Source organism: Malaclemys terrapin, chromosome 3 (genome assembly GCF_027887155.1).
Source record: "Malaclemys terrapin pileata isolate rMalTer1 chromosome 3, rMalTer1.hap1, whole genome shotgun sequence".
Lineage (NCBI taxonomy): Eukaryota > Metazoa > Chordata > Testudines > Emydidae > Malaclemys > Malaclemys terrapin.
Genome location: NC_071507.1, coordinates 193603275 through 193621817, shown reverse-complemented (window position 1 = coordinate 193621817; position 18543 = coordinate 193603275). Strand labels below are relative to the sequence as shown.

The 18543-nt window shown below is 39.7% G+C and overlaps 2 protein-coding genes across 6 annotated transcripts in view; one reads left to right on the top strand and one right to left on the bottom strand.

Annotated features, from left to right (window-relative positions):
- Window positions 1–18328, bottom strand: part of SUPT3H (SPT3 homolog, SAGA and STAGA complex component) — a 445162-nt gene extending 426834 nt beyond the window's left edge. The window contains exons 1-2 of one of the 3 annotated variants that reach the window (XM_054021899.1): window positions 18118–18328; window positions 1544–1652 (exon numbers count right to left, since the gene is read on the bottom strand). The gene's annotated coding sequence lies outside the window, so the exon portion shown is untranslated. Of the gene's footprint in view, window positions 1–1543; window positions 1653–2797; window positions 2838–18117 lie in introns of those variants that run through there. The other 2 variants (XM_054021901.1, XM_054021900.1) reach the window with 2 other exon arrangements.
- The window catches only part of RUNX2 (RUNX family transcription factor 2), a 192361-nt gene that overhangs the window by 43357 nt on the left and 130461 nt on the right, over window positions 1–18543 (top strand). The gene's annotated exons all lie outside the window — the stretch shown is intronic.

Sequence of the window (18543 nt, the reverse complement as noted above, 5' to 3'; positions counted from 1 at the left end):
CCAGCAGCTCCCATTGGCCTGGAGCAGCGAACCACGGCCACTGGAAGCCGCGATCAACCGAACCTGCAGATGCGGCAGGTAAACAAACCGGCCCTGCCTGCCAGGGGTTTTCCCTGCACAAGCGGTGGAACAAGTTTGGGAACCACTGCTGTAGCTTAATCCTCATTGGAGTGACTAAGGTCCTTACAGTACTGAAACCAGATACTGAATCCTAAAAAATAAGCCAGTAAGAAATGTGAATGAACTCAACAGTGAGATATTCAACTTTAAATCTGATTTACCCACTTTGCACTATTTTCAGCTTTATGTATGGTCCAGTATCTGTAAAAAGCAGGAATACAAAATGAACAAAAAAATATTTTAAAATGTTTGATGGTTTTCCTGACAGAATTCCTGTGAAATTAAAACAGTTTATTCCAAGTTGAAACCTGGACACAGTTCTACTCTAACCAGATCACATATACTAATTTAGCTCATGTATTTTTCCTCTCTAATAAAATGCAAGTCAAAATATCTTTAAATCATGTCATCTATAGTCTTAATTTATTGAAAATTAACCAAAGAACTATCAGACAACGTGTAACATGGATATTTCATGAAGACCACCAAATAATAAAATTAACTTAATAAACTGAGTCACTATAATTAAAAACATACAAGTTCATGTTTTAAAGGTCACTCATTAGAAGCAATATAAAGAGTCAAACCTTATCCAAGTATATTTCTCTATGCAAAAATAGTCAGATACTCTTTTGCTATGTATCCGAAGAAGTGAGATTTTAACTCACGAAAGCTTATGCCCAAATAAATCTGTTAGTCTTTAAGGTGCCACCAGACTCCTTGTTGTTTTTGTAGATACAGACTAACACGGCTACCCCCTGATATCAGATACTCTTGCGTGTCTTGCTTTTACCGCCAAACAACATTTAGCAACACTAAAACATTCCAGGCACCATAAATGTCTTCTGATAAACACAAGACACTCACGGTATATTTTTTTCTCCTGTCTGGTTTGCTAAGAGCTGGTAAACCTTCACTTATCCAAGATCTGCTCATTTCTTATGTTGTTGTTAGTAGTGATTGTGATCATAAAATGCAGTTATTAATATCATTTATTTTCAGTTAGTCATTTCCCAGTTACAGTTTTACCTTTAACCTATGCTTTAAAAAAAAAAAGAAGCTTAACAATACAAACTGTATACCAAGCCTTCTCTCCAACACTAACACTACATGTGGTTCATTACAATATAGTTTCATTTTCGGTTTGTTTGTTTTTAAAGAAAGATATTAACTTTTTTGAATATGTAAGATATTTTCCATGGTAATGTTATAATTATGGTTAATTTAAAAATATTAAGGATACATAGCACAGAGATGCATCAAAGAGAAACTGGTAATATACATTTTTATCTAAAAACACTAGAGTAAACTGTTTTATATGAATGCTTTCACATATAGTTTAAGAGACTTCCACTTATTTTCCAGAACGTTGTAATTTAGCTTCTCACACTACAAACACAAGCACATGTGTAACTCTACTCACATATTTAGTTGCACTGAAGTCTGACTTTAGTCATATGAGTAGGCGCACACACGATTTTAACTGTTCTCACGACCAGGGCCTTGGTCAGCAGTTACCATTAGTCTCAAACCTAAACAGTGAAATTAGTGAGGTTAAAAAAAATATAATAAACTTGTCTGTAAGTGTAAAGAAAGATTGTGTGTTACTTCTAGCACAGTAGCTTCTAAACACTGGAGGTGCAATTAGATTATGTACCAAAGACCCACAGACTTGGAAGTTTAAATCAAGAGTATATTTAGTCTTACTTTTATTTTACACATTTTGCTTATTACTCTTTATTTTATGATTTATATAACAGTTAATGTCTAATTTTTAATAACTCAAAATATGTATATACACTCCTATGGTAATGTCAAAATCCTTAAATCAAAAGGTCATAGAGAAGTAGAACTACAATTCAGTAAAGCTGTGCAAGGCGTTAGCACTAATTTTTGGCTAGAATTTTCTTGCCCTTAAAAATTTTAAAGAAAATATTCTTAAAGTTAATGATTAATAAGATAAGGCCCCAATCCTGAAAACAGACATGCTTATTTTAAGCACAGTCTCATTAACTTCATTGGAATCACTCGAGTGAGTAAAGTTATACATGCATGTAAATGTCTGCAGGACAGGGACTGTAAATTTTTTTTTTTTGACAAGCCCAAATAATTTAAGTGCATGGCATGCAGTCTTACTTCATCCCACGCACTGAGTCAGGGCCAATCAGGCATCCCTTGTTCACATTAATAATTGTTACAGACATGGGTATCCCTTACCAGCATTGCCAACTCTCATGGTATTTGGTGCTTTACTTAAAGCTCCCCACCCTGGAGACAAGTGATTATGTGATGATCTCACCTTTTATTTAAGAAAAAAATTCTAGCCCTTATAGCTGAAGAGAAAAGCTTGGAAGTGGGACTCATTAAAACTCAAACTAAAAAGCAAACAGACTCAAATAACAGTGACATCTCATGAGTTTTGAGCTAATGATTTTTGAACATTTGAGTCTGGCAATACTGCCTTGCATACAAATAATCCTACTGACTTTAGTGGGACTCTTCCAAAAATAACTGTGCACATAGGCCACAATCCTGCAAAGAGTTCCACCCAGAAGTGTAACTTTCAGAGTGTCATTTATGCCCATGTGTTTTATGTCAACACAATTACTTGCTAAGGCTCCAGTCCTGCAAACACTTACACATGAGCAGTCCCATTAATTCCAAGGGGATTACCTACCTGCATAAAACTTTGCAGGATCAGGGACTAGAAGCATACCAGCTCTACCCGTTCATTAAACCACTGTCTTCCTACTAAAACCAAAATATTTAACTTTCAAATCAAGCAGGTGTACAGCATTTTCTTGACATGATGAACCAACAGCTCATCATGCCCTGTCATAGCATGTAAAATAATTACTTCCCCAGCCCACATTTTGTTTGATGGTTTAGATAATTAACTTCTTTACACATCAAAGTCCCATCATCCGCATGTTCTATTTCCTTTCTTCCGGACATTAAAAACAAAGTCAAAAGCAGAAGCACTCTCAAATCAATTTTCTCCAATAAGTACAGCTAACATGGAATTGAAAACCTACTGTAATCTTCAACGGGTCAATGTACTACAGTTGTTTTAGCTTTGAATTGAAATACAGCTGTTTGCCATATTGCACAAAGTGAATTCAGATGTTCAGATCGGGTCACAGATTATTTCAACATGTCATAGTTTAATCATGAACTCTAGCAAGGAGAATATAACATTTGATTAACTATTTAAAACTAGTAATTATAAGGCGCTAATCTAAATCTACGTCATACTTGCAAATTATGTTCTTAAATTATTTTCCTCCACAAAAATATCTGGCAATTTTATAATTAAAAAGGAAAGACAATTTACATAAATAATTTTATCAATGAAAACACAAAAAATACCTATCCTGATCACTCAACACCTCTGGCATAAATTAAATATACAGTCACATAAGAAACAACTTCCTCACACCCCCAAACAATCTTGAGTGGAAAAATGCTAAGCCTCCCCTGGCTGAGTTCAGGCCAACGATTCTCACTAAGGTATGTTGGGAACCTACTGTTCCATAACCTGTCCATTGAGTCTATGTCCTTCCTGTGTAATTCCCACATGATGACACACCTGTGTTTGACTAATCTTTAAGGTAGAGCACACAGTCCATCTATTTACTCAAACTTTTGGTAAGGGCACATAAGGGATGGTATTTTGCACTTCCCATCAGCTTGTATAAATAAATGAACTATGCATTGTGCCCTAAATATCAACAAATTTGGGCTATTTCAGATAAAGGGTGGAAAGGGACTATGTTTCAAAGTCAGGGGGTCCTCTCAGAGAACATGATCAGCATCTTCCTGTCTTTTACAGAGAGGTACTCAAATGCCTCCATCAGCCACTGTTCTTGCAGCATCACATGGGGGTTTCTTAAGAGACAAAGGATAGGTTACAGAACAAAGGGCCCCCAAAACCTCCATGAACTCAATTAAAAGTTACTGACTTAAACACCACCAAAGAGAACTTAACATTCATCTACTCCAGAACTCACTCTGCAACCACAGAAATGGAGAGCGAGGTCTGAATTCGTTCAGCTTTATCTAAAAAGTCTCTTCACAATGGGAGGAACCTGAATTAGAAAAAGCTTATATATAAAAATATAAACACACACAACACACAATGAAGGGTTAAAAAAAAAAAAAAAAAACTTCCACTGAACTAAGCAGAAGATTCAGCTGTATTTTCTAACAGAGATGTCTTCAACTGGGTTTTGTCCTAGGGGCCTGACTCTTCTCCCATTTACACTAGACTTTCACCTACAAACCTCCTCTGAACTCCAGTGTCATTAACTATGGTTTACTATAAATCATGTAAGCGATAGGAGAACCAGGTTACGTACTTCTAATAAAAGTAAAGAGGCAAATCATATAAAACTTTACAAGGTTCCAAGAAAGTTAGAAGTTAATTACATGTTTCCATTCAGCAGGAAATAAAGAATGTGTATATGGTACCTTTCTTACTTTAGGTGCAAAAATAAATTACTGCTACAATAAATTCTTTCTGCAGACTTGCATCTCATTTTTGTACAGCATCGGGCCCTCATTTCACTTCTTCCATAACTACATTTTGCATATGATATGAAATAATGCAAAATGGGATACATTTTTACTTACATAAAACTCATACAAAACAGGAAGGAAGGAAACCACTGAATGCTAAGATGCTCTGAGCAAATACTGTATTAAAATTAGTGTTTTTGTTTTAAATATTCTAATTTTTACTGCAACTTATACTTAAGCCAAAATCAGAAATGTCAGTATCAAGTATTGTATTTGTGCAAATGCTCAGCACTGTGCAAGATGTAGTACAAGAAACAGTCCCTGCTCCTTTGGCCTTTAGGAAGTAAGGGTTTTAATTAACCATGTGTATTCAAGTATTTGGTTTTATCTTATCATGCAACAGAAATGTTAAGTCATCTTCAGAATGGCATGTTGGTGTGTGACTAGGGCTTTAGGGAGCTATGAAGATATAAATAATAAAACAAGCAAAATAAAAATAAACACATGAGAAAGTACATGTCTGAATCTAGTCTATCTAGCTTCTAAAAAAATATTAAAGAGAATGAACAATGAAAAGAATTGTATACTGATTATGTACAGTGTTACACTGACCCTCTATTTCAGTGGTTCTCAACCTATTTACCACGTGGGCCGCATATGAAGCCTTTTGTGTTATATGGGCCACATCCACACTATCTATCTATATATATATATACACACTGTATTGCCCTGAGGATGTCACAAGGGCTGCAGCTGTGTGCTGACTGGGCCGCATGCAGCCCACAAGCCACAGGTTGAAAACCATTGCTCTGTCTCTTCCAGGAAATGAGTCTGAGACCTGAAAGTCTGAATACTGACAATTAAGCCTTTACGGTTATTCTCCTGGAATTCCTCTAGCAGATTTGAACTAATAGGCTATCTAAAGTGAACTGGCCTAGCTATTCACTAGGAGGGTGGTGAAACACTGGAATGCGTTACCTAGGGAGGTGGTGGAGTCTCCTTCCTTGGAGGTTTTTAAGGCCCGGCTTGACAAAGCCCTGGCTGGGATGATTTAGCTGGGAATTGGTCCTGCTTTGAGCAGGGGGTTGGACTAGATGACCTCTTGAGGTCCCTTCCAACTCTGATATTCTATGATTCTATGATTCACAATGAAAGTATTACCCAAATTATAAAATTACAAGTTTTGATACATTTATAGTGTAGGTCAAACTATGCAACACTCAATCACCAGTATTTAGGTGTAAACTGCCCCAGTCACACACATGAAGATAAATCAACTATTTCTGTACGACATGTAAAATGTTATAGTATGTAGGATGGGAGAGTTATAGCAATACTCCTAACTTCTCTAGAATGGTATGAGCCAGGGAGATGATGCAAGAAGATCAGTGTTCAAGATGGACTAGACCTTGACAGAGAGGATTTGGGATTAGAAGCAGGCTGCATAAGATCTTCATACAATCATGTTGTTCAAATCAGGGGATGGTATCAAAGTAATCTGAGCCTTCTGCTTTTTGAAAAAAAATCTATGAAACAACATCAAGTTAAATGCATATGCACGTGGTAAAATTCTTGCTAGCAAACTATTATGTCTGCTGTTATTGCTGCTTCTTCTGATGCACTAAATTCTTACTTTACCATTTTCTTTAAAGTGGGAAAAATAAATTTCATCTATTGCATCTGGCGAAGTGGGTATTCACCCACGAAAGCTCATACTCCAATACGTCTGTTAGTCTATAAGATGCTACAGGACTCTTTGCTGCTAATCATTTTTGTTGCTCTTCTCTGTACTTTTTCCAATTTTAGTATCTTTTTTGAGATGGGGTGACCAGAACTGCATACAGTATTCAAGGTGTGGACATATCAAGGATTTATGTAGTGACATTTGATATTTTCTGTATTATCTATCCCTTTCCTAATGGTTTCTAACATTCTGTTAGCTTTTTTGACTGTTGCTGCACACTGAGCAGAAGTGTTCAGAGAACTATCCACAACAACTCCAAGTTCTCTTTCGTGAGTTGTAACAGCTATTGTAGACCCCATCATTTTGTATGTAGTTGAAATTATGTTTTCCAATGTGCATTACTTTGCATTTATCAATACTGAATTTATTGTGTCCCATCATCGTTCCACCAAGTTTCTGTGTTGTCTATTACATCAATATCCTCATTATATACCAGTCACTCAAGTTCACCCATCTTAATATTTAGACTTCTTGCATTTGTATATAAGCACTTATAAAATTTATCAATATTTAGTTGTTGGCCTTCATGTTATGTAACTGAATGGGACGCTTTCATTTGACAGGTTTTTTTTTCAGTTCCGAACTGTACTTCATTAATTTCTGTCCTCTCCTCTTTACTACAATTATCCCTTTAATAAATCATCCCTTAAGAGATGTCTGTCTAAATCACATACTCCTCTGTACCTGTCAGCTTTTCCCCAGCCCTTAGTCTAAGAACTCCTCTTCTACGGTCTTTATAATTTTACAAGCCAGCAATCTGGTTCCTTTTTGGTTTAGGTGGAGCCCATCCTTCCTGTACAGGCTTCTCATTTCCCAAAAGGTTTCCCAATTCCTAATAAACCTAAATCCCTGCTATGAATACCATAGTCTCATCCATTTATTGAGACACTGCAGTTCTACCTGTCTAACTGGCCCTGCAAGCAGAACAGGGAACATTTCAGAGAATGCTACCATGGAGATTCTGGACTTCAATTTTTTACCTACCAGCCTAAATTTGGCCTCCAACACCTCTCTCCTACCTTTCCCTATGTCACTGGCACCTACATGTACCATGATCACCAGCTCCTCCCCAGCACTGCACATAAGGCTGTCTAAATGTCTTGAGAGATCTAAAAACTTCACACCCAGCAGGCAATTCACCATGCAGTTCTCCTGGCCATCACAAACTCAACTATATATTTTTCTAACAAACATATCCTCCATTACTATTACCTGTCTTCCTAATAATAGGGGTCCCCCACCCCAGAGAGGTATCCTCAGCGCAAGAGGATAACCTGACATCTTTTGGAAGGAGGATCCCAACCATAGGATTGTTTTCCTCTACTCCCTCTTGATGCTCTCCTTCCCCGAGATATTCATCTTCCTCAACACAGGGGCTATCAGACGGGGAGAAGAGTTCAACACAGAGCAAGGGTGGGAAAACTGGAAAAGCTAAGGGAGAGGGTACATACATGAGACTTTTTGTGATATAATGGAGTATTCCCACTATATCACAAAAAGTCTCATCTATGTACCGTCTCCCTTAGCTTTTCCAGTTCAGCCACTCTGGTCTCAAGAGCCCCTACTCTGTCTCTGAGGGCCAAGAACTGCTTTCACTGAATGCACACAAACGCTACCTGCCTTGTGGGCAGATGATCATACATGCTGCATTCACTGCAATAAAATGGATAGCCCTCGCTCTGCTGCTGGACTTCTGCCTGCATTATTTTTTACTCTTGCTGGGGGCTTTTTGGTTGTTTGTTCTTTATCAGGAAGGAACTTGAGGGCGGGGGGCACGAATCAGCAGGTGGGAAGGATTATTGGCCTAATTTTAGAGAATGTTTATTAGGTGTATCGGCTCTCATGCTCCCTCTCTAAACTTCCTCGCAAAACTCCTGTTTGCTAGCTCCTTTGGTCTCTTACAAACTGGCTTTTTAAACCCCTGTTCTCCATGAGTTAGCCCTAACCCCCACCCCCTTGTCAAGGGATCCTAAAGGAATTAGGGATCAAAGGATGGCAGGCTAGAAAGCTTCGTTAGGAAGCTCTCAGCTTTGTCTAGCAAACCGCTGGGCTCAGCATATGGCCCCCCCAAACAGACCACACTATAAACTTCAATTAATCAGGCACACTGCAAGCAAGCGCACAAGACACAGACAACAAACTCACCCCAAGGGTAACAGTCACTCCTCCTTCACCTGGAGAACTCCCTTGCAAAACTCCCGTTTGCTGCTCCTGTTCACTAGCTAGACATGAGGAACATGGATTCTATAATAGTTATCTTCCTTCTTTCCACTTGATGAGATAAACCATGACAACCCCATCATCTGTTCTCAATAATGCACATTGAATCTAGAATTCCTGTATGAAAACCAGGAGAGCATAACAAACTCTTTTCAACTCTACAATATCAACTATGTATAGACACTGGACAAAATTCTGTCCTCAGATGTGGTTCTCAAACTTCAATGGGAGCAATGCACATGCATGCAAGAATAAAATGAAACTCACTAGCTTTTTGTTCACAACTCCTCTCCTTCATCTCAGAAGAGATAAGCAGTCTCAAAGGTTCCTCTTTGCACATATTAATTTGTTTTTCTTAAAAAAGCATATCTAAAAATCTACAAATAAGCAAAAATTTCCTTCTTAAGTTTTGACCAGTTGTACTAGACAAAAATAATTCTGCTTGACTTGACCAAGCTTACACAGTAAACCACTGATCCTGTTAGAAACCATATAATACTAGGGACTTGTCAACACTTGAAACGCTACATCTGCGCCCCTATAGCGCTTCAGCGTAGGCACTACCTACGCTGACAGCAGGGGTTGCTATCGGTAATCCACCTCCCCGAGAGGTGGTAGTTAGAGCAACAAAAGACTTCTGTCAACCTAGCACTGCCTACAACAGGAGTTAAGTTCTCTTAACTACACCACTCAAGGGAGTGGATTTTTCACACCCCTGAGTGACAGTCGACCTACCTTTTTAGTGTAGACCAAGTCTAGGTGTCCAACTTTTTACTCAAAATGCAACATCTATAGACTTCCTCTCGTATTCCTTTTTGATAGCTACAGTTTGTCCACACATAAATGTAATGAGAGTTCTTTAAACCACCTTTGGCAGAAATTTTGGAAATATTTTGGGCCCAGCCATAGAAAGACAGACTGATGATTAATTGGATTGATTTACCGGATACAGAAACCGCCAGCTGAAAAATCATGCTATGGATGCAGGATTCTGTAGTGTGAGGCACTGATAAAGTCGCATTTCTTACTTTGAATTCAATTGGAAACTCTATAGTGGGAGGCCTCTCTTTTCCTGGAGGTAATCGTGCTCAGAGGAGGCAGAAACTAATCTCAGACTCTTGCTCATCTCTCTTCACAGAATGCACTGTGCTTTTTGCAGACAAACCTGCCATACCAAGCTGCCATGCTTCCCATTGATGATTTTAACAAACTCAAGTAACGGCTAAACATTTGGTAAAGAACCCAAGTCACAAAATTGAAGGCTGCAAAATTCCTGTAAAGTAATTTGCTGCTTCTAACAGAGGTCTAAAGCCTCAATTTTGGATTGGTGAATATAAAAATAAAATTGATTAAAAAAATCCTTGTAATGGTTGTGCAGGAGGGTTGTGGCACAGAAAAAGTAAAGCAACTAACCAACTTATCTGAATTAAAAATACTCAGTATTTGCATAACACAGATTCTGTCAAAGTTTTTCAAAGCTTTGATTATCCTAGTGTCCTTATAAGTCTATTTTAACAATTACTTTATGGATGTACATGCACAACCTCAGAGCTATTTTTTCCACTCAGATAACCACAGGTAGTCTCCAGTTAAATAAGTGATGGCTGTGAATGCCAGTCTCAGGGTAGAAATCGGCCCCAAATCTTCTGGCACTCATACCTACGACTCTGGCAGGTAAAAACTGATCAAATCTAGACTTGTGTAACTGGTGTGGTATTTTAAAGTGCACTCTTTCTGCTTAGACCTACATAGGAGGGCTTTAGCTCAAAGCACAGTCTAGTACTCACACCAAATACCACCACTGGATTGTAGGGCATCACCAAACTTTACCTTTGTATGGTATGAGAATATACGTCATTTCATAGCACCCTAGCAAGAAATATATTATGTGGAGATTTAGGCAAGGTTCACTTTTATTTAATATTTTACATAACAGACATTTTGGTAGACTTTTTAAAATTATGTTCTACTCTTTGTTATTTGCAGTATGGTCTTGCAAACCTGAACATACAACTTCTTCTACCACCAATTTACAGATACTCCATTTAGGAAGCACTGACATATTTTGTTTTGATTTAAGCCCAAGCTAACAACTAAGTTTTGTTTGCTTCTCTGGACATTTTATTTCGGCTTTTTTTTTTTTTTTTTTTTTTTTTTTTTTTTTTCAGATTAGGTGACTATAATGAACACAATATTCAGGTGGGAGAATACCACAGAATTAGATGATGGCATAATATTTTAGTGTTAATTTCTATGCCATTCTTCATGCATCCTAGCATTTGTTTTGACTGTCATTGTGCACTGCACAGGTGTTTTTACTTAAGTGTCCAAAACTACACCTTGATCTTTTTGCTGGCGCTTTAAATCAATTTCGAGTCCAGCAATGAGAATACATACTTCTAGTTATTCTTACTAATTTGTTACCTTCATTTGTCAACAATAAATTTAATCAGCCATCAGGCTCCTCATTCATTTAACTCTGTTAAATCCCTCTAGAATTCCTCAGTCTTCTCTACTTTTGACTAACCTAATTTTGTGTTATCTGCAAATTCTGCAACCTCACTGTTCAGCCTTACACCTTTAGCTTTCCATGGTTCTAAGCTTCTTTTTTATTATTATTTTAATTTTATTAAAGTCAGTCAGTTTCTTTCTTTTGGACCTCAACTGCAGCATCTTTGCCCTTCTCAACTCCTTTCCAAACACAGCTGCTAAGATCAACTTCCTGGCTCTCACACTGACCACACCACTCTCTTCTTTGTGTACCTATTTATCCATTACATGAAACACAAGCTTGTCTTTGTCTCTAAGGCCCCTCATAATTTAGTCCCACCGTGACTATCAACTCCCACCTTTGCTCTGCAAATAATGTCAACCTCATTTGCCCACCTCTACACAAGGCTCCACAACCCTTACTTTAATACAAACAGGTAAGATCTCATGGGAATAAAATCTAATGGAAAAAGAAATTCAGGAGAGCTGACTGTTTCTCAAAGAGACAATATTAAAAGCACAACAGGAAACTATCCCAATGCAAAAGAAAAATAGGAAGAATAGTAAGAGGCCCATATTGCTCAATCAGGAGCTCTTTAGTGACCTAAAAATCAAAAGGGAATCCTACAAAAAGTGGAAACATGGACAAATTGCCAAAGATGAGTACAAATTAAAAGCACAAACATGCAGGGACAAAATGAGAAAGGCAGAGGCACAAAATTAGTCATACCTAGCAAGGGACATAAGAGGCAACAAGAGATTCTATAAAAACCATTAAGAGAAAGATGAAGGAAAGTGTGGGTCCTCTGCTTAGTGGAGAAGGAGAGCTAAGAACAAATCAAATCAAGAAAGGTAAGGTGTTTAATGCCCATTTTGCTTCATTCTCTGGTTAATTAATATTAACAACAAGGAAGAAGCAATGCAAGCCAAATTAAGGTAAGAATGGGTTAAAGAATATTTATAAGTTAGATGAATTCAGGAAGGTATGACCAGATGCACTTCATCCTAGGGTACTTAAGGAACTAATTAAAGCAATTTTTGAACCATTAGTGATTATCTTCGAGAACTCCTGGAGGACTGGAGAAGGGCAAAATACTATCCATCTTTAAAAGGGAACAAAGAGGATCCAGGAGATTATAGACCAGTCAGCCTAACTTCAATACCTGGAAAGATACGAGAACAAATTATTAAACAATTAATGTGTAAGCGCCTAGATTATAATAAAGTTAAAAGTAATAGCCAACATGGATTTGTCAAGAACAAATCATGCTAAACCACGCTAATTTCCTTCTTTAACAAGATTATTGGCCTGGTGGATGGGAGGAAGCTGTAGACAAGACATATCTTGATTTTAATAAAGCTGTTGCTGCAGTCCCAATTGACATTCTCATAAGCAAACTAAGGAAATGTATTCTAGATGAAATTACTGTAAGGTGGATGCACAACTGTTTGAAAGCTAATACTCAAAGAATAGTTAATAATGGTTTGCTATCAAATTGGGAGGACATATCAAGTGGGGTCCTGCAGGGTCTGATAGTATTTATAAGGCCCTACGTGAATTGCAGGATGATTGTCAAAGAAATGATGCCCAGTTGAGAATAAGACATGGAAAATCATGGAAAAGTAATAAATGACCTTTATTAATTGCCACAATTTGGAAAAGCCAAAGAAGACATTTGTTTATGAAAAATTTGCTGGAACAATATAAATACTCAAGTATTATGTTATGACTGCCCTTTTTAAAAATAATAATAATAACCACCAGACATTTTGCTGCAATGATATTACAGTCATTAATGCACAGGGCTGACAGCTGCTATCAGCTTGGATAAATGGGGTTCTACTGTACTAATGGGGAAAAAAGTGTGTTACAAACCACAAAATGTATGCAAAATTGGGGACTGTGCAAAGTAAGCTAATTAAAATCAAAACTGCAGTGGAAACCTAATATTGCGGGAATCAGAATTTCCACAATATCGCAAATTAAGTAGGACCTTACCTATTTAATATTTTCATTAATGACATGGAAATGGAATGGAGAGTAAGCTTATAAAATTTGTGAATGATGCCAGACTTGGAGGGTTTGCAAGCGCTTTGGTCAACTGGATTAGAATTCAAAACAACCTTGACAAAATTGTAGAACTGGTCTAAACTCAACAAAATGAAATTCAATAAAGACAAGTACAAAGTTCTACACTTATGAAGGAAACAAAATCAAATACACAACTATACAAAGTGGAGAATAACTGGCTAGGCAGTAATACTGCTGAAAAGGATCTGGGGGTTACAGTGGATCACAACCTGAAGGAGTCACACTGGGGTATATTAACAGAGGTGTTGTAGGTGCCCTCGACTCGGCATTGCAAGGCCTCAGTTGGAATACTGTGTCCAGTTTCGGGCACTGCACTTTAAGAAAGCAGTGGACAAATTGGAGATAGTTCAGAGGAGAGCAACAAAAGTTATAAATAGTTTAGAAAACTTCATCTATGAGGAAAGGTTTAAAAAACCTGGACACATTTAATTTTGAGAAAATACTGAGGGGGGAAACCTATAAAAGTCTTCACCGTGCTCTTATGAGCCCTAAGTGTATTTGATCAATTGCTCTCCACGTCCACTGAAGGGGACAAGAAGTCCCTTGATCGTCAGCAAGGGAGATTTCAGTTAGAGATCAGGAAAAACTTTCTATCAGAATAGCTAAGTTCTAGAACAGGCTTTCAAGGGAGGTTGTGGAATCCCCATCATTGGAGGTTATTAACAACAGCTTAGACCAGTGGTCCCCAACCTTTTTCGTCTGGCAGGTGCCAGACGATGAGCCACCGCGGACCGTGGCCAGCGGACGAGCATCCGCTGAAATGCCACCAAGAAGCGGCAACATCAATAGGCGTCGCCGCTGAAATGCCGCCGACAAGCAGCGTCATCCAGAGGTGTCGCCGCTGAAATGCCGCTGATTTTCGGCGGCATTTCAGCGGCGACACCTCTGGATGACGCTGCTTGTCGGCGGCATTTTGGCGGATGCTCGTCCGCCGGCCAGTACGTGGGCGCACATAGATGCCATGGCGCCCGCAGGCACCACATCGGGGACCACTGGCTTAGACAAACACCTCTTAGGGATGGTCTAGGAGGTATACTTGGTGCAGCCTCAGTGCAGGGGGCTGGACTAGATGACCTCTCAAGGTCCCCTCTGGGCCTACATTTCTATGATTCCATAATAATAAAGAGTAATTAAAAAGTTAAATTTAGTCATACTTTATTGGTAGTCAATACATCCCCTTTTACGGATCCCACCATAACACATGAAGCCTGTGAGCCACCAGGTCTTTGCAGCAGCATATCCTAACACATAATATTTGTTCTGTTTTGACATCTGTTTCAGTGTCTGACAATGGGAGCAAACATCCTTTTGTTCACTTTTAAACATTTAGAGTGAGACTTTCAAGAGCTCTCCGAATTGGGCTAACAGCTCCCACTCAAGTCATTGAGAGTTTTACTATCAACTTCATAGCAGCAGCAATAAGCAAACATTGGGTGCTTTTGAAAATAACCACCTTTTTCCCTTTCCCCCACCACCGATTAACCTCTTGTTTACTACCTCCCATTATTCCTTTTTCATTTTCCTGTTGAAAGTTTTAAGGTGTTGTTTTGATTACAAATATTTTGCTAGCTTTGAGAACATTTTAATTATATTTTGGAATACCCCAAGCATGTGAAAGTGCTTGGCTAGGAAGGGGGCTAGAAGATTACTTATGAATAAAATTATTCTGTACATTTAACAGTGCCATGGAAACTAATCATGATTTTTAGCATTACTGCTGATCTTTTTATTAAATACAAAATGTAAATTGGTCTAGCAAAATATAGTTTCCCACAAAGGCATCAACTTAAGTTTCAGTACTTTGGAGAGACAGATTTCTGACTAGTTACCAAGGATCTCATAACCCAGGGGTTCTCAACCTTTTTCTTTCTGAGGAACCCCCCAACATGCTATAAAAATTCTGTGGCCCACCTGTGCCACAACAACTGTTTTTCTGCATATCCAGTAGATTAGAAGACAGAGCTGGTCTTAGGGGGTAACAAGTAGGGCAACTGCCCGGGGCCCCAAGTCACAGGGGGCCCCATGAAACTACGTTGCTTAGGCTTCAGCCCCACACGGCAGGCTCGGGCTTCAGCTTTCTGCCCTGGTCCCCAGCGAGTCTAACGCCAGCCTTGCTTTCTGGTTTATTTTGGAGGACCCCCTAAAACCTGCTTGTGACCCCCCACGGGCCTCTGGCCTGCTGGTTGAGAAACTCTTGTCATAACCAACTAAATAATGCCCAGAACAGAAAAAGCACATGGCTAACTGCCTTCCCCATTTTCTTTGTAGACTTCATGATAGCAACAAAACAGTCCACACAATTTCTGTGGGATTATCACACTTCTTGGGTTTGGCCTGCTGTCTTACCACATCCCTTGAGGCACGCTATTATCACCCAGAAATGCAGAATCTAGCATGCCTTATTTCTTAAGGGTATCCATGTAGGGATGGTATTAACAACCAAGAAAGGTGCTCAACATGGCCTAAAATTATTATGCAAATGTAATTCCTACCACATGTAGTTTATTAAATTATAGTTTGCTTATGCTGACAAGTTACTAATTGACTAATCACGTTTCAGACAGTCGCATTTTGCGTTATTCAAAATTAAGTCCATAAGAGCAATGTAGTTGGTTGTGACACTGTTTGGCTTAGCAAATAAGCCTGTATATTGAAGAGCTGGGTGAATTCTATTAAACCTTGAGCTTTATGGTCAACCCTATTGTTCCAAAAACATGAGTCAGACCCCCAAAATAAAAAAAATGTGAAGGGTTCTTTTTATTCGCCTTCTAGTTTTCAAGCTTTCAGAGCATACTCTGGTCATCTGTTCAAACTTTCAAAATTTCATGTTTTAAAAAAAAAAAAAAGTAAGCTAAGATTCTCATACCAAATATCTCAGGAGTTGGCAAAACTACTTATGACACCACTCTCACTACAAATGCAGCAACAACAAACAAGATGAAAAGTCATCATAAGAGACAGGTTACCAATCTACAAACATGAGGTCTGAGCAAACCCCACTGAAGTCAATGGGAATATTTCCATTGGCTTCGATGGGAGTTGGGATCTGGCCCATGGTAAAAAATAATAAACTTAAAACAGTAAAGGAAGGTGAAGGGAGAGAGGAGAAGACTCATAGCAGGTAGAAGAACATAGGAGTTTAGCTGAATATTTCAAAAGGAAGGCATTCTCTAAATACCTCATCAACAGAATTTGTTTCTAATTTCCATTTGGTTCAAATTATAACCCTTCAAGTAAACTCAGTTCTACAAAAATCTTCTGAAGTACCTCACAACACACCCTTAATGTTGCTACAGGACGTCCTGGTCTAAACTAGGAATTTATATTGGTATAGCTACATCGCTCAAGGATGTGAAAAATCCACAACCCCGAGAGAGGTAACTATACGGACTTAACCCAGTTGTAGACAGTGCTATGTCAACAGAAGAATTCTTCTGTGGACCTAACTACCGTCTCTCGGGGAGCTGGATTGCCTATGCCGATGGGAGACCCACTCCTGTTGGCATAGGTAGCATCTACGCTTAAGCACTGCAGCTGCCTGATGTACCATTTTAAGTGTAGACATACCCTGAAGCTAAATATATTGCCCAAAACCTCATTTTCTCCTGGAATGCATATTTAATAAATACTTTGCATGTATATAGTTCTTTTCATTCATAGGTCACAAAGCGTTTTAGTCATTTGTGTAATTTCTAGAGCTGAAATTGCTGACCAATATATAAAGCATATCTTAATACGTTTAGTAAATGATAATGAAAACCACTGCACATTTATAAGAGCTCAACAGAAAAAAAAAATGCATTCTCTTGGACTTGAGAATGTATTAAATGCTCAGAACCTGGGAACAGGTAGTTTTTTATTCATTGCAAAGTCTGGACCCTTCACCTATAAAACACCACACTTGTACGGCTATCTAAATAAAAATCCATCAATCCCCCTGCACCCACCAAAAAAAATGTGGGCGAGAGAAACCACCAAACTCTCAGAATGGCAAAGATACAACACCATCACAAAACAACACTCAACGGTACCTGGCACACTTTTAGTGTAACTGGACATCAGCAACTTGTTCTATATAAATTATAAAAACATTTTCAAAGTTGTTTACAAACATGAATATAAATAGGGCATAGTGAAACATTTAGTAAGCGATAAGTGTAAACCCCAGGGAAATTGAGAAGAGGAGAGAAACAGGATGCAGACCACCAGGCTGAGGAGTTACGTGTACCCATACTCCCCAGAGTGGTCACCTGTTCTGGGTGCCTCAGTTATGTCTTGCATCTGAAGAAGTGAGGTTCTTACCCATGAAGGCTTATGCTCCCAATACTTCTGTTAGTCTCAAAAGTGCCACAGGACCCTCTGTTGCTTTTTTCAGTTATTAGGGTGCTTTGAACCTGAATTTCAGACTTGTTGAGAATCTACAGCTGCCACCGAGATCAAGTGGAGTTGTGGGTGCTCAGCACCTCTGAAATTCAGGCCCAAAGCACCCCAGATTGGACACCCCAAACATTCAGGCACCTGCAACAGATGGCCAATTCTGGAGGGGGGGGGCAGCTTGGTTTTAGCATCTGGTACCAGGGAACAGATAACGTTACAAGGAAAGGAGCTGCAGAGGCTTTCCCCAGACCTGGGCTGCAAGTGGCACAGCGCTGGGTGGTATCTAGCCCAGGCGCTGGGAGACGTAGTACCATGATAACAGAGGCCAAGGCACATTAGCAGACATTCCTGCAGCAGGGTGCAAGACTCAGGAACACACATAACCCTCCCCTTCTCTCTCTCTCTCTCCCCCCCCCCCCCCACCACCCCCTCCAAAAAAGATTACTAGGCAGCCAGGCAATACATCCCTTGGGTCAATACCTCCACAGCCCCATAAACTCCCTGCTAAGTTAGGCAATAGCAACACGCTGTTCGCTCGCCCTTGCTGGTGACTCACTCAAAGGCTCAGACACACGGGGCTGGACGCAGAGGTGTGCAAGGAAGGAAGGCGCAGCCTGGCCTGGTGGTGGCCAATTAACCCCAGTGGGCTGATGTCCAGAGACAGAGGGACGGTTGGACAGGGGGAGAGGGGAGCTGCGCCGTCCTCTTTCCCCTACCACCAGACACGGAGAGAGGAACCGAGGCCTCTCAGCAGCCGCTCGGCTCTAGGTGACTAACCGACCAGGGGGAAAATGGCGCCGCCCGCCGGGGGAGGGGCCGGTTCCGCCACACATCGGCTGCGGAGCACCCGCGCCTCCATCTTCTGTGTGGCGTCTCGCGCCGCTGCTCCCTGGGCGGCCGGCGGCGGTTGGAGCCCCGCGTGAGGGGGGGGGGGCGGAGCAGGGGCGGGCCGCGCTGTGCCCAGCCCTGGCTCGGCCGCTGC